General features: G+C 37.2%; 1 long non-coding RNA gene across 1 annotated transcript in view; it reads left to right on the top strand.

Annotated features, from left to right (window-relative positions):
* The window catches only part of LOC102140847 (uncharacterized), a 423,938-nt gene that overhangs the window by 361,394 nt on the left and 45,468 nt on the right, over positions 1 to 17,076 (top strand). Inside the window, exons 4-5 of the long non-coding RNA XR_010578003.1 lie at positions 15,433 to 15,629; positions 15,933 to 16,061. This is a non-coding gene — a long non-coding RNA (uncharacterized lncRNA). The remainder of the gene's footprint in view (positions 1 to 15,432; positions 15,630 to 15,932; positions 16,062 to 17,076) is intronic.

The following is a 17,076-nucleotide window of genomic DNA, read 5'->3' as shown; positions in this document are numbered from 1 at the left end:
AGCTCATAGCTCTGTAGGTGAAAAAGACCTGTAAATAGATACATTATCATGCAACAAGCAGATAAATATAGGAATATCAAGTAGGAAGGCAGTAGTTAACTTTGCTAAATGTTTGAGAAAAATGAAGAAGATCTGGAGTGCTTCCCATTCCCTGAATGCTGAGGCTATTTCATTCTGCTTTGCCTGGTGAGTCATAGGTCCCAGTAGAAAAGAAGGCAGAAGAGCTTTGAAATTTGAAGAATTCAGGCTGTTCCTTTCTGACTTCCCTCATTAGCCATATAGTTTTAACAATTCATTCAATTAGTACTTTTGAGCAAAGGCATGTCAGTTATTTGCATAAACAGACAATCCCTCTAGCAATATATAAAATGCCACTCTCAGATTTTTATTATCTCTGTGTTATCTTGAGCAGTATTGTAATTAAATCTAATTAAATAGATTTATGGTTTGGAACACTAATGGTCATGAATAAATACATGTCCCCTGAAGCTATTTGCTCAATTTGTGTTTTATGTCTTTTAACTTGCTTCAAATATACATATTCAACTTACACCTCAATTTATTTATTTATTTGTTTGTTTGTTTAAGGGAGGGAAGTCGAACTTGGAACTCTATGCTCCTTGGGTAGAATTTGATTTTCTTAGAATTGCTTCTTGGTGCCCTTATCCTGCTACTTGTTTTGAATGGGGGACTTGTTGTTAGGTAGCTTATTACAAAGAAAACAGCAATGTATTTTCCAGGCGAAAAGAAACATTTTGCAAAATAAGAAAAAACGAATAGTTAATTTAGAGTTAGATTATACTTAAAAAGGCAGTGAAATAGACAAAACAAATGCAAATAGCCAATAAACAATTCAAAAAACCTTATTTAACTTCACTAGTAATCAAAGAAGTGCAGATTCAAACTGTTACTGGCAGCGAATGTATAGTGGCCTGCAACAACCTCAATTCTTGCCTTCTCAGAAGAAACAATTTGACTCAGGGGCGTAAGGCAAAAGGAGAGACCCAGGCAAGTTTTAGAGCAGGAGTGAAAGTTTACTAAAAACCTTTACAACAGGAATGAAAGGAAGTACTTGTGGAAGAGGGCCAAGCAGACGTCTTGCTTCTGCTGTCTTGCGTGCGTCCCTTCTCCCTGATTTTTCTCTTGGGCATGGGCTGTCCCCAGGCGCAGGGGCCTGCTGGTATTTGCGGTGGGGGTTTGGGGGGGGGGTGCGGAGCATGCGCAGTGTGTTTACTGGAGTTGCACATATGCTCACTTCAGGCGTTCTTTCCTTTACCAGTCAAAAGTCCCTAGGAGGTCATACGCCAGTTAAATGCTGCCATTTTGCCTCTTTTTGTTTGTTTGTTTTTTTGAGACGGAGTCTCGCTCTGTCACCAGGCTGGAGTCCTGTGGCATGATCTTGGCTCACTGCAACCTCTGCATCCCAGGTTCAAGCAATTCTCCTGTCTCAGCCTCCCTAGTAGCTGGGACTATAGGCGCGCGCCACCACGCCCAGTTAATTTTTATATTTTTAGTAGAGGCTTCACCTCTACTAAAGTAGGGGTTTCACCATGTTGGCCAGGATGGTCTCTATCTGTTGACCTCGTGATCCGCCCCCCTCGGCCTCCCAAAGTGCTGGGATTATTGGTGTGAGCCACGGCGCCAGGCCCGATTTTGGATCTTAATACGTATGCTTGAGCCCACTGGCCCAACTCCTGAGATCTTATTGGGAAATTGCTGATCCCTAGTTTCAGGTTTTTTCTATCTGTTGAGATACTGTCTTTCCCTGGTGCAGGTTGGATTAGTGATTATTTTAGAGAGACGGTTAATAACAGCCTGACCATCATCTGATGATCATCTGGAATTTCTGGTTGGGGAGGGGAGTTCTCTCCTGCCCTGCTCATGCCTGCCTAGCTACTATAAAAAAAAAACAATAATCACATGCTATATTTGACTATTAACAAGAAAAAATTTATAAATCCAAAGTTTGGGCAATTATGAGGTGAAACAATAGACTGTTGGTAGCAGTTAAATTATTAGGCTGGAAATCATTATTATATAATAATAATATAATTAACAACAATAATAATGCAATTATTATGTAATAAAGATAATTATATAATAATAATATAATTATTGTATAATAATATAATGATTATATAATAATAATATTATAATTATTATTAATAATAAACAATTATCTGGAAAACAATTGGTGATTAAGTATTAACTATTATAAATTATTAATTATTGTTAGTAATACTAATTGTTTATTATTACCTGGAAAACAATTATTGGTAATAATTATAACGAGACATGGGCATTCATATTCTTTAACTTAATAACTCCCGTTTAGGCACCTTGTTTAAGTTGTATGTCAAAATTAAGGAAAAAATGTAATATATAAAAATGGCCATCATAGTATTTATGTATTTAATAAAGACTTTACTTTTCAAAGCAGTTTTAGCTTGACAGTACAACAGAGAGGAAAGTACACAGTGTTCCCATATATCCCTGTCCCCACACATGCATCGCCTCCCCCGTTATCAACATCCTCACCAGAAAGGTATATTTGTTACAATTGATGAGCCTACGTTGATGCATCATAATCACCTACGGTCCATCGTTTACATTAGGGTTTATTACTGTATTACTAATGTACTACTGTCTTACTAGTGTGCTACTGTTGTACATCCGATGGGTTTGGAAACATGTATATGAACATGATAGTATTACACAGAGTATTTACTGCCCTAAAAATCCTCTGTGCTCTAACTATTCAGTCCTCCAATGCCCCACTCTCCTACTGCAACCCCAGCAACACTGATATTTTTATTGTCTTGATAGTTTAGGCTTTTCCAGAATGTTATATAGTTGGACTCAGAGAGCATGTAGCCTTTTCTGATTGGCTTCTTTCATTTAGTGACATGCATTTAAGTTTTCTTCATACCTTTTCATGACTTGGTAACTCTCCTTTTCTGCACTGAATAATATTCCACTGACAATATGTAACACAGTTTACTTATCTACTGTAGGATGTTATAGTTGCTTCCAAGTTTTGAAAATTATGAATCAAGCTGCTGTAGACATTCATGTGTAGGTTTTTGTGTGGATATAAGTTTTCAACTCCTTTGGATAGTTATCAAGAAGTGAGATTGTTGGACATTATGGGAAGAGTATGCCAAAACTGTCCTCCAAAGTGGCTGTAGTGTTTATATTTCCCCCAGCAATGAATGGTAGTTTCTGTTGCTCCACATCCTCTTTGGCATTTAGTATTGTCAGTGTTCTGAATTTTGGCCATTATAATAGGTGTGTAGTGGTATCTCATTACCGTTTTAATTTACACTTCCTGAAAGACATATGGTGTGGAGCTTGTGGAGCTTCTTTGCAGATGCTTATTTGCCATCTTTATATTGTCTATGGAGAAAAATCTTTAAAGTCTTTGGCCCATTTTTTTTCTAATCTGGTTGTTTTTCACAGTGTTATTTTTAATACCATTTAACTGTCCAGCAATAGGATAAGCTTTTATATATTTATTTCCTAGAGGAAATATGTTATTTTATTTTCTTTATTTCAATAGGGTTTTGGGGAACAGGTAGTGTTTGGTTACATAGATAAGTTCTTCAGTGCTGATTTCTGAGATTTTGGTGTACCCACCACCCAAGCAGTGTACACTATACCGAAAGTGTAGTCTTTTATTCCTCACCCCTCTCCCGCGCTTTCCCCCAAGTCTCCAGAGTCCGTTGTATAACCCTTAAGTCTTTCCCCTCATAGCTTAGCTCCCACTTGTGAATGAGAACATATGATATTTGGTTTTCCATTCCTGCATTACTTCACTTAGAATAATGGTCTCCGATTTGATCTAGGTTGCTGTGAATGCCATTATTTTGTTCCTTTTTATGGCTGAGCAGTATTCCATGGCATATGCATATATGTAATTTTTTTTTCGTTATTCACTCGTTGATCGATGGACATTTGGGCTGGTTCCATATTTTTGCAATGCAAATTGTGCTGTTAGAAACACGTGTGTTTAAGGATCTTTTTCATATGACTTCTTTTCCTCTGGATAGATACCTACTAGTGGGATTACTGGATCAAGTGGTAGATCTACTTTGAGTTCTTTAAGGAATCTCCACACTGTTTTCCATAGTGGTTGCACTAGTTTACATTCCCACCACCAGTGTAAAAGTGTTTCCTTTTTACCACATCCATGCCAGCATCTATTGTTTTTCAATTATGGCCATTCTTGCAGGAGTAAGGTGGTATTGCATTGTGGTTTTGTTCTTCATTTCCCTGATCACTAGCAATGTTGAGCATTTTATTATATGCTTGTTGGCAATTTGTATATCTTCTTTTGAGGATTGTCTACTCATGTCCTTAGCCCACTTTTTGATGGGATTGTTTTTTTCTTGCTGATGTGTTTGAGTTTCATGTAGATTCTGGATATTACTTTTCTATTGGATGCATAGTTTGCAAAGATTTTCTCCCACTCTGTGGGTTGTCTGTTTACTCTGCTGATTATATATTTTGCTGTGCAGAAGCTTTTTAGTTTAATGAAGTCCCATCTATTTATCTTTGTTTTTATTGCGTTTGCTTTTGGGTTCATGATTGTGAAGTCTTTGCCTATGCCAATGCCAATGTCTACAAGGGTTTTTCTGATGTTATCTTCTAGAGTTTTTAGGGTTTCAGGTGTTAGATTTAAGTCTTTTATTCATCTTGAGTTGATTTTTGTATAGGGTGAGAGATGAGGATCCAGTTTCATTGTTCTACCTGCACTTTTAAAAAGCACTTATTTGTTTCTTTCCCTGAAACCATGTCCTCAGTCCCAAGGAGCAGGGCCACAGAAGCCTGGATGTATTTGGAATTGTTATAGCAGAGGAGACCTTACAAAATTCCTGAGTGAAACCCCAGGCAGGCTAAAGGCCTTATAGAAATTCCTCACCGAATTCTAGCATGGTGTGACCACATTTGCATATGACATGCATGGCATATCCATGCTAAGAGGGCCTGAGACAGCTCCCAAGAACCCCCTGACTCAGGTAATGTGGTGAAGTATTCAAAATTTTTTCTTGATTGTAAGATGACATCAGAAATGCCAGAGAGAAAGAATGAGATAAAGAGTAAGAGAGTTAGAGAAAGAGAGAGAAGACCTGAAAGAATAAGGAACGAAATCGAGAAAGCAAAATGACCACCAGAGACAGAGGAAAATGTGTTATCATAGAACATCTTCTGGGGAAAAAAAAATACTGATTAACTAAAGCTGGTAAGAAACAGGATTCAGCAGCTAATACCAACAAGAATGAAAAGCCAGAATGATACAGCCTCCCGTAATGACCTGATACTTCATAACCTCTCCCTAAAACATGGGGCAGTCATAGAGATTAAAAAAAAAAAAAAAAGGAGGAAAACTCTGGATGACTTCAAGAACATCTGAATTATCTACGACAATAGTTCTAAGATAAACTATAAAATAAGCAAGCAATCACTCAATTGACAAAGGTTATGTTTGCCCTCAGTGGAATCAGAACTCCAGGTATGATTAAGTTCGGTTATTTTTAAAATAGAGAAAAATTATGTTTTCTGTATTCCTAAGTTTTGTGGATTAAAATTCATATTGACACAATGTGTATTATCAATACTCCTTCAGAAAAGGTTTCCTTCTATTCTTTTAGATGTCTTTCCATTCAAACATTGTAGATGCTTTGGCTTTGAGTGCAGGTGGTTCACAAAAATCCAACTCTTATTGTCAAGGATTTTTTCACTTGCCATAATAATAGCAATAATAAACATGAATAACAATAACAATTATACAGCAGCTGCTAAACGTCAGGAATGGCTGTAAGTACTTTAAATATACAAATTCATTTAAACTTCACAAACATGAAGTAGGTTCCTTTGTAATACCATTATACTAGATAAAGAAACCATGGCACAAAAAGTAAATCACATGCCCGGAAGTGGCAGAACCAGACCAAAACCCAGGCAAGCTCCGTAATCTGTGCTCCAAGTCACGATGTCTCTTTCCCCAGTCTTTGAAAACTTTGCTTCTAAGACCTTACACACTGTCTGGCACATGAGCATTTAAAAGATACTGATGAAATTAATAGATAAACTTTATGGTATCATAACATTCTAAAATTATTTATGTACCATCACTAATTTAAAAGCTTGTCCTAAAAATCATATGGAAACAAAAAAGAGCCTTCATATCCAAAGCAAGACTAAGCAAAAAGAACAAATCTGGAGGCATCACATTATCTAACTACAAGCTATGCTATAAGACTGTAGTCACCAAAACAGCATGGTACTGGTATAAAAATAGACAAGTGGAACAGAATAGAGAACCCAGAAATGAAGCCAAGTACTTACAGCCAACTGATCTTCGACAAAGCAAACAGAAACATAAAGTGAGAAACGCCACCCTATTCAACAAATGGTGCTGGGATAATTGGCATGGATATGCCATGCATGTCGTATGCAAATGTGGTCACACCATGCTAGAATTCAGTGAGGAATTTCTATAAGGCCTTTAGCCTGCCTGGATTTTCACCCAGGAATTTTGTAAGGTCTCCTCTGCTATAACAATTCCAAATACATCCAGGCTTCTGTGGCCCTGCTCCGTGGGACTGAGGACATGTTTGCAGGGAAAGAAACAAATAAGTGCTTTTTAAAAGTACTAAAACTTTATCTCTTAGACTTTAACGATTCCTACTTCTGATAATGATCCCCATGTCTGAAATCCCCATAACCAGTGGCCTGCTTGCTGAAGTTCTGTCAATGAAATACACTAATTTTTCTGTCTTGTGGATGTAGTTTCTTTTCGCAGGAAGTTATTTGCTATCTACTGAGTTAAATGGTCAGTTTAATGACTTCCTTGGAGATACTTTAGATAATGTTTTTTATGGCACCTTGGGGAAAGGAGCTGTTTCTTATAATTCAGTTCTGAAAGCAACCAGATCCCCTGGATTTTGACATTTTAAATATTCTGAAGAGCAGTATCAAAAAAAAAAAAAAAAAAAAAAAAACCAAAAAACTCATGTTGTATAGGAGGTTTATACTGACTATAGTTTTTCTATATATATACTGTTACTATGGTAACCTATGGTAGCTAAACAGTGGAATAGGTAGAAACATGGGAAAGGTGTCATAATCAGTGCCAGTAAAACTGTCAGAAAAAAAATTTGTTTCTTTACTTAGTTAACTAAGATTTATGACTTTTTAAATTTTCGTTTTCTGTTGAAAATTATCTTCATTTTGCGTGTAGTTGTATTTCATTGGTATCTTGTAGTGTTTGCAGCCCATATTGTTGAATTGAATATTTGTTTGGGTTCTAGTTTTTATAGGCCCAGTCAAGGAAAATGTGCAAAAATGTGTTCAAAGCACACTCTTGGAAGAAAGGAATATGTTACCTGAGGGAAATATGTTTTATTAATTTCTGGTAAGATTCAAAGTTAGCAATGTTTTTTTACAGAGTTGGGGTAACACTATGTTGTCCAGGCTGGTCTCAAACTTCCGGAAGCCATCCTCCCACCTTGGCCTCCCAAAGCACGGGGATCATAGACATGAGCCATTGTGCCCAGCTGCAAAGTTAGCATTTTTTTTCTAGGGAAACTTTGTGTTGTTTTGCTTTAATCTTGTTCAATTAAAAAAAAAAACTATATATTGAATTGGTTTCATATAATGAAGATGTTTAAATAAAAGTGTTGTCCTTTTGATAAGTCATACTTTACTTAGATTAGTCACAATGGAATAACCATAAAAACAATCTATATAGAACATATGCCACTGTTGGCTTCTAGAATTTATAAATATACTTGAAGTTTAAATTATGGCTATTTATTGAAGGTACTTCATGATTTTGTCACTTTTGAATTATTTTTAATATCACAATGTTGCCCATAAGCTTGAAATCATAGGCAAATATACACACATAATGCCATCAATGCCATCTTCAAGCTATAAAAATAGAATTAATATGATCTTTCTCTTCAGATTTTATGGACATCCTGGATAATTGCTGAGGAGCTTACTAAGATTCTGCTTTCTCTGTTCAGTATCTTAAATAGACTTATGATGATAGAAAAATCCTCACTGTTACTAACATGTTTTTATGTAGTTATGCGTGTCCTTTTTTTTTGATCCAAAACCGTAGACCACTGTTGACATATATATAGGTATGTCTCCACTTACAGCAGACATTGTAAATGGATGGACCACACAATGCGTTAAAATGGGAAGATATATTAAAGAAACCCACATTTCTAACTTGTCCAAAAGACTTCTATCCCGTCTGGTAACCTAGGCTCACAGTCCTTCACTGGAGCATTGGTCTAGAGCCATGAAAAAACTGCTACTTTTAGGAGAATTTCTACAGTCTTTGCCATTTCCTGTCACTTGCCTCAACCTTACTCTCACAGAGGACCTCTGAAGGCCTGTAGGTTGGAATCTTTGAATTTAATGAAAGCATCAACACATATTTCACACTATCGGTTCTTTCATAGCTCAAAAATTCTCAGTATGGAAATACCTTCTGACAACAGGACCAATAGGACAGGAACTGAATAAACTTGGGCTCTCAAAAGTCCATTCAGGATGGACTAAGCATGCAGTGAAAAGCCAAGTATGCTGTGAAGTGTTCAGATGGTTCCAAATAGTCATATAATAAAAATGAACTCATACTAAGCAACCATAAATGCTACATAAACTCAATTTTTCACAACAGGCAGGAGGTAGTTATTATGTCCATTTTATAAATAAGGCTCAGAGAAGTTAAGGCCAAAGTTATGAATCAAGTAAGTGGCAGAGCTTGTTCTCAAGCCCAGTTTAGTTTGGTTGCAAAGATTGAGTGCCTGTGTTATATTTATGTAGGCAAATATTGACATTATTGAAATACCTATTTCTGTTCTTAACTAGGAGGTCAATTATTCTGTATAAAACAGTTTGATTGCAAGTTGTGTGTGTGTGTGTGTGTGTGTGTGTCTAAATCAGTATATACATTTTTCTGAAAAGAGCTACAGTTTTCATTGGATTCTCAAAAGGGAGCAGTGACCCAGAAAAAGCCTAAGAAATATGAATGATTGCATAATGTAGACACTTCTTAGAATTAGAAAAATTTACTAAATTGGCACTAGGAACAAAATATCTGCTTCTGATGTAATCTACTTGCCCAGCATAGATGAATCCTTCAGAGTCCCTTTTTCCCCACCAGTGAATAAAAGATTTGATCATTCTCAGTCTTCAACTACTTCATTTTTTAAAAAATGAAAAAAACCCCACAACTTTCTTTTTGATTAATGACATTAAGAACATTTCCACTGTGTAAGGAAAGGTCCATTTATAAGTGATAAAACATCAGAGTAAGAATTCTATAAATTCACTTTCATTAAAATGCCATTATTCCTCTTCCTTTTCCTTTTTTTTTCTTCTTTTTTTTCTTCTTGAGCAATTCAGTCCAAAAGCAATTAGGAGAGGCACAGCAGGGTGGGTCTCCACACCTGGGAGGGTTATAGGGGCCCTGAACAGGATAAGGTGAGTGTCCATGTTGGTAGGTGGTGGCCCAGTGTAGGATGCTGAAAAATGTGCAGAGGAAAGAGAGAGGTCTGTGTAGTAAGGCAGCCCAGTGGTGAGGATGTCTGAACTCATAAAGTGTCAGGGTGCTACAGGCTAAGTGAGGTGAGCAGGGAGTCCTGGTGAAGGGCTGCTGCCTGGCCCAGGATGTGCAGTCCAGGCTGGGGGAAGAGGACTTCCTTGCAGATGGTTGCCTAGCCCAAGGTATCAGTACCTCAGTTGGGTGAAAAAGGAACCCCTATTTGGGGGTCAAAGTCTAAGTAGAACAATGAGATCACCCACAGGAAGGAAGGTTGCCATGCATTATTGAAACAAGGGAAAGGTGCAAAGAATGTCCCTAGAGTAGGGAAGCCTGGAGTGGGGTATCAAAGCCTCAGTAGGTTGAGGAGGGCATTTGTGTAAATGGGCACCCCAGTGTGAGGTGTTGGAGCCCTGAGCCAAGTAATACCTTGAGTGGGGTGATGAGGGCATTCACACAAGGAAAAGTTCGTGGCAGCAATGGGAGCTGAGTTACATAAAGGGTAAGTGAAACCAGTAAATATCTAAGGATAACAAGAGCAAATTTCCCAATGTTGGAAAACAGTTACAAATATGGAAAGGGTGAAAATTAGAATACACTCTGGTGCTGAATTAGAATTACAGTGTCAATGTGAACTTGTAATTTCAATGTACATACATAGAAATTGAAAGATGTTTAGATGTAAATGTTTTTATGTGTGTATATTTGTGTGTGTGTGTATTCTACCTATATTCTCCATTTCTGTCCAATGAGAGAGTCTAGTAGCAACACCACAAGAGCAGTGAACAAGCCTAGCTCCTCAGATCTTGTCCTCTAAAGACTATTCTCTGCCAGAAAGAATCAAGAGTCTTTGAAGAACAGCTAATTCCAGACTAGGGCCAGAAAAGTGTAAGCCTAGCTTGGAATATCCTATTGTCAGGAAAAATAAAGAAATGCTCAAAATGTGCTGGGAAATCATAGTCATGTTTAAAGAATTCCCTTTGGTTAATCCAGAACAATTTGAGAATTAATTAAATAAAGATAATAATGAATCATATATCTTAAATAAAATTGGGATCCATGAGTTCATATGGTCACAAATAAATAAACTAATTCATTTTGATGAGGCACATAATATTAACACAATCTCAAAATCCTTCCCCACCAAACACTTGCTAATTACAAAGGAATAACTTTATAGTGGGGAAACCTGAGCTGCTGCTTTCATCCAGTTGACATCCTCAGTAATGTGACAAATCAAAACCACATAGAGCCTGATATGATGCATAGGGGAGAGCACATGAGAGATGCAGTGTTGGCCACAGTCCCAGTCTATAGCTCACAGTCAGGTGGAAGAGACCCATGATCATAATATGGTAACTTGGTAATGTCTGTAAGTATAAATAACTGCTAACTTGGGGTGAGTCGGATAAATCTCAAAAAATAAGGGACTTCTGTGACACTCCTGCCAAAGATGAATAACCTGAGTCTAGCCATGAAGAAAAAGGCTGACGAACCCTAATTGAGGACATTTCATCAAATAACTGGCCTTTAGTTCCACAATTTCAAGATCATGAGTGTCAATGAATATCAAGGAAATACAAGAGGAAGAAATTCCCCTTTTCTTATGTCCCAGTAGCAGCTCAGGAAGCAATGACCAAAAAACAAAAAACAAAAACAAACAAACAAACAAACAAAAAAATCATTCGTCTTATCTAAGAAAAAGTTATATGGGAACATAATGACTTAAACTCTTTGGCACAGCATTTCGTTGCTGAAATTTTCAAAGCATGTATCTCCTTTAAAAGTATATAACTTTTCATAGGACATTTCCAAGGGACATAGTTAACCCTCAGAAGAAAAATGTAACTAATAAATAAAAGACAAACAAACTTATTCAGCTTTACTAGTAATCAAATAAATGAAACTTAGGACAATGAATATCATTGTTGTCTGTCATATTGGCAAAATACAGACCAAACAATTAATATTTGTTGTTGGCAAAAATGAGGAGAAATTAACACTATTGTATCTTACTGAACGGTGTTTACACTGACAGGACTTTTCTGAAGAAGAATTAGGCATTATGGCTCAAAAACTTCTGACAAAAGCGTATACTTTAAGCAATTCTAATGGGAATTTATATTACGTAATTAAAATTATATGTAAAGATATTGCCATACTAATATTTATTGGAGTGTGACTTCTATTTGCAAAATACCAAATTAATGACAATAATGTATTGTTTACATAATAAACAGAAATATTAAAAATGATGGTGTGGAAATACATATATTTATAAAAAGATGTTCATGGCCCAATACTAAATGGAAAAAGTAGGTCATAATATGAACCCATTTTTTGTTAAAATACATATTTATACAAACAAGTAAATGTATATAAAAGAATCTGAAAAAACATCTCCAAAATATAATTGTGGTTATCTTGGCATTAAGACTATAGTGATTTTTAAGTTTTTCTCATTCTTTTTGTTTACCTGTATTTGTAAAATTATGCATGAAGAATGTAGTACTTAGGCAATTAAGTTTTTTAAAGCTCTGTTAGCTCATATGTATCAGATGTTGAATGTCATGACTTGGTAGGTTTTAAAGAACTATTGTCATTTTCTTGGTATACATTTTCCCTTAGAGTCAACAGAACTCAATCTTATATTAGTCTTCCTCTCACATTCTCTTGCTCAACTTAGAACGCGTGTAACTTTCTTAAAAAAAAGCATTCAGCTTGTCTCAAGACATTTCCATAAGTTGATTTAATCACGTCAAACCTGTCAGAAACACTTAAGGAGCTACATTTGTTTATTGCAGCCACATGGTGTTCAAGAAAAGTGAAGTCAAAACCGAATGAAAGAAAGAAAATGCCCAAGATAGACAAACATGACAATGTGCCAACATAAAACCGTTCCTGTGGTGACTTGGGAATGCAAGGAAATTAAACAAATTCCCAAGGGAGTGAAAAGTAAAGCAGAGATTCATATTGGAGTGGCTCTATAGAAAATGTTTAAAAATCAATTTCCATAATTATTGTCAACAATGAAGCTTCTATAAATTTTAGTTTTTTAAAAAACTATTCCTTTTACTTCAAAGTTTAGCTTCAATGTTCCTTATTTTTTGAGATTTTTCGGACTCACCCCAGGTTTGCAGTTATTTATATTTATAGACATTACCAAGTTATTATATTATGATCGTGGGTTTCTCCCACCTGACTGTGAGCTGTGGACTGGGACTCTGGCCAGCACTGCATCTCTCATTCTCTTTATAGCTGCAGTGCTTGACACGGTCCCTCTGGTTCAGAGCAAGCATTTAGAAAATGTTTTTGCCACATTTTATTAAAAAAAAAAACCTGAAAATGTTTTTGAATGAAAATGCTAAATGGATTAAAAAATGTTAAAATATTTTGACTGAAGAATCAACAAATCACCTATTATCGATTTAACCACCCATACACACACATGTGTGCGTGCTTTGATGAACCCCCCTTTTTTAATTAACAGAAATGGGGTGTTGTTATGTTGCCCAGGCTGGTCTTGAACTCCTGTCCTCAAATGATCCTCCCACCACAGCCTCCCAAAGTGCTGGGATTACAGGCATGAGCCACTGTGCTCAGCTGGAAAAATCTTTTATGTGATATTGGAATATTTTGTGAGCCAAATTTTTACTTCATTTCCGACTCAGAAATATTGATAGAAGTTTGCCAACTGGTATTCAAAGAAAGAAAAAGAAAGAAAGAGGAAGGAAGGAGGGAGAGGGGAGGGAGGGAATAAAAAGAAAGAAAGAGAAAGGAAAGAGGAGAGAGAGGAAGGAAAGAAGGTAAGAAAGGAAACACAGATTCTTATTTTCTGCATATGCAATCAGCAATTTTACACATATTGCTCCTGAAACTTTACACGATCCTTTGTGTTTCTTTTCCTTGTTTCTGCCCTGGAAGATGGACATTTTGCACAGCTCACTAAAGCGTCAAAACTCTAGAGTAGAAGCCCAGAGACCATATGACATCTGGAAACACAGCCATCAGAAGGGAAGATAATGTAAATTTCAAGGAAGCATATTACTCAAAAGGGTAAATTGTTTTCTATTCCTGCTCAGACTTGACATTCCTGAGTTTTCTAATCACATGGCTTTTGATACCCAGACTCATTATGTCAGCCATCGCCCTAGTTTGTGTTGCTAAGAAATTTCTCTAATTCTAGTAAGAATAGGATGATTTAGTATTATTTGAATTCTGTTCAATTTATACCTTCATTACAGCTTTGACTCACTTTTGATGAAGTACATTTTACCATTTCATTGCATCTTTTTTTCTAAATGTACCTGCCTCTTTCCATTTAAAAGATCATAGACTCTTAGAAGGCAGAAATCCTTCCTCTCACAGAGTAGGCACCCACTAAATTAGAGGCTTGGCTGAATGAGTGAGTGAGTGAGAGGGCTATCTTATTCAGTTAAGTATTATTGTTTGTAAATTGCTGCTGCAAAAACGCTTCCCCTTCTCCCAACAAAAATGGAAAAAAGGTAGTGTTTCCTCAAGTCTTCTTTCATGGAATATTGATCTCATTGGATATTAGTATTTAAGTTAAAATAAATTATGAATATTGCAAACGAATCTAAACAAAATCAAACACATTTTTTAACCCCAAGACACATCACAGCATCTGATATGCTAATACACCAATCATGAATTACTTTTTCTTTTCATTTTTCTAGTTATTATTTTTTTTTTTTACTTTTATTTCAGGTTCAGGGGTACATGTGAAGGTTTGTTACATAGGTAAACTAATGTCACGGGAATTCATTGTGCAGATTATTTCAACTGGAGTTAAGCCCAGTTCCTAATAGTTATCTTTGCTCCTCTCCCTCTTTTCACCCTCCACCCTCGAATAGACCCCATTTTTTCCTTCTTTGTATTCTTAAGTTCTCATTATTTAGCTCCAACTTACAAGTGAGAACATGCAGTATTTGGTTTTCTGTTCTGATGTTAGTTTGCTGAGAATAATAGCCTCCAGCTCCATCCATGTTCCTGCAAAAGACATGATGCCATTCTTTTTGGTGGCTGCATAGTATTCCATGGTGTGTGTGTGTGTGTGTGTGTGTGTGTGTGTGTACCACATTTCTTTATCCAATCTATCATGAATGGGCATTTAGGTTGATTCCATGTCTTTGCTATTGTGAATAGTGCTGCCATAAACATTTGCATGCATGTGTCTTTATGGTAGAATGCTTTACATTCCTGAGCATATACTCAGTAATGGGATTGCTGGGTCAAATGGTAGTCCTGCTTTTAGCTATTTGAGGAATCACCATACTGCTTTCCACAGTAGTTAAACTAATTTACACTCCCACCAGCAGTGTATAAATGTTCCCTTTTCTCTGCAACCTCACCAGCATCTGTTCTTTTCTGACTTTTTAATAATGGTCATTCTGACTGGTGTGAGATGGTGTCTCATCATGGTTTGATTTGCATTTCTCTAACACCAATCATGAATTTCTAAGAAGTTTTGTAGCGTCCAATATTTCCAAAATGTATCTGATTATGAAACATTTTTTGGAACATTTGACAGGATTATGTTCTGGGAACTCATTTTGGGGAGGTTGTTATATATCATTCCTGCAACAATAATCCACATTTATTCAACCTTTGGAATGTGCCAAACACTGTGGTGTTAATGTTATAGAGATAAATAAAAGAATGTCTGCTCCCGAGGTGCTCTTGAGCACAGGTGTACTCAGAACAGAAAAACTGTTGAGTCAGATTGCAAGTGATATAATAGAAGTGTGAACTGAGTGCCCAGGGAACAAATTGTGGCTCACTCCAGGAAGAAGTTAGAGTTCATTGGAGAAAGTAAGTTAATTCATTAGCTGCTTTTCTTATAACAGGTGGCATCTAGCATCCTGAGGACATCTGGGATGAAGACTTTTTCTTACGAGCAATGAATGGAACAAGAAGAGAGGAGACATTTGATTGTTTCTTACATTTTCCTGCTGCCGTTACTGCCTTTCATCAGATAGTGCCACTGCAATCCTCCTTTAAGAATGGAGAGTGGCTTAGTGGAGAAGTTCTGGACAGGAGTCAGGTGAGGACGGGCAGTGAATATTTTGTGCTATTATTCTTCCAACATCCATTGCCACTTCTTCTGGAGTGAAGTGGAGCTTCAGTTTTTATTAGGAGAACCACACTTCCTCCTTGGTCCATCCATTCAGGTAGGCCCGTGCTACCTTCTGCTCAAGGCATAGGCATATGACCTAAGCCTAGTTCATCCACATAGTCCATCTCCCTGGACAGTGATTGGTTTAGTACTGTAATTAAAGCCAGTGAGGCTCAATATTTGTTCAAATGTGAAGAAACTCCTGTGAAACAGACACTCTCTTTCCACCAGACTTGAGGCTGATGGATGTAGACCTCAAATTGCCACTTCAGGGCAACTGTGTGGACGGAATCTGTCTGGGAATGAAGCCAACCTGGTGGAGAGTGGTACCGAAAAACAGAGCGGGAAAGACACCTGGAGGTCAGTTTTCGATATCTGGATCCAGCTTTGTTTGAAACTACTTTTAAAGTTTTCATTTATATGTCAACTAAATTTCCTTCTTTTAAGCCTATTTGACTCGAGTTTGTGTCTTTTGCAACAGGAAGGATATAACAGAGTTATACTAACTAGCTGCTAATTAGCTGTGTGCCTCTTAGAAGTCACAGTCACTAAACAGATAGGGGTCTCAGTTTCCCATATATAATATAAAATGGTTGAACTAGATGGATGAATTTCATACTTTGGTTTAGGGTATACCTTCTTCTCAAAGGGAATCTTATACTGTTTGTCATGCTAATAGGTAAAATAGATAAAATAAAATGCCTTTACTGAATCAACATGGATTTACAGAAGCCTGCCCACATGTCAATAGTTCACAGCTTAAAATCACTGGATGGGCTGGGTGTGGTGGCTCACGCCTGTAATCCCAGCACTTTGGGAGACCGAGGGGGGCAGATCATGAGGTCAGGAGTTCGAGACCAGCCTCGTCAGCATGGTGAAACCCCGTCTCTACTAAAAATACAAAAAAATTAGCCTAGCATGGTGGCGGGCACCTGTAGTCCCAGCTACTCAGGAGGCTGAGGCAGGAGAATCGTTGGAACTGGCGAGGCGGAGGTTGCAGTGAGCCAAGATCAAGCCACTGCACTCCAGCCTGGGCGGACAGAGCAAGACTCTGCCTAAAACAAACAAACAATAAATAAAATAAAATCACTGGATGGTGTATTAATGAGTTCTCTAGAGGGACAGAACTAATAGGATATATGTATGTATGAAAGGGAGTTTATTAAGAAGAATTCACCCCCCTCCGGTTCACAAGATGAAGTCCCATGATAGGCCGTCTGCAAGCTGAGGTACAAGAGGCCAGTAGTGGCTCAGTCTGAGTCCCAAACCCTCAAAAGTAGGGAAGTCGACAGTGCACCTTTCAGTCTGTGGCCGCAGGCCTGAGAGCCCCTGGCAAACCATTGGCGCTAAGTCCAAGAGTCCAAAGGCCAAAGAA

This window comes from Macaca fascicularis, chromosome 9 (assembly GCF_037993035.2).
Source record: "Macaca fascicularis isolate 582-1 chromosome 9, T2T-MFA8v1.1".
Lineage (NCBI taxonomy): Eukaryota > Metazoa > Chordata > Mammalia > Primates > Cercopithecidae > Macaca > Macaca fascicularis.
This window is presented reverse-complemented; position numbering and strand designations above follow the sequence as displayed.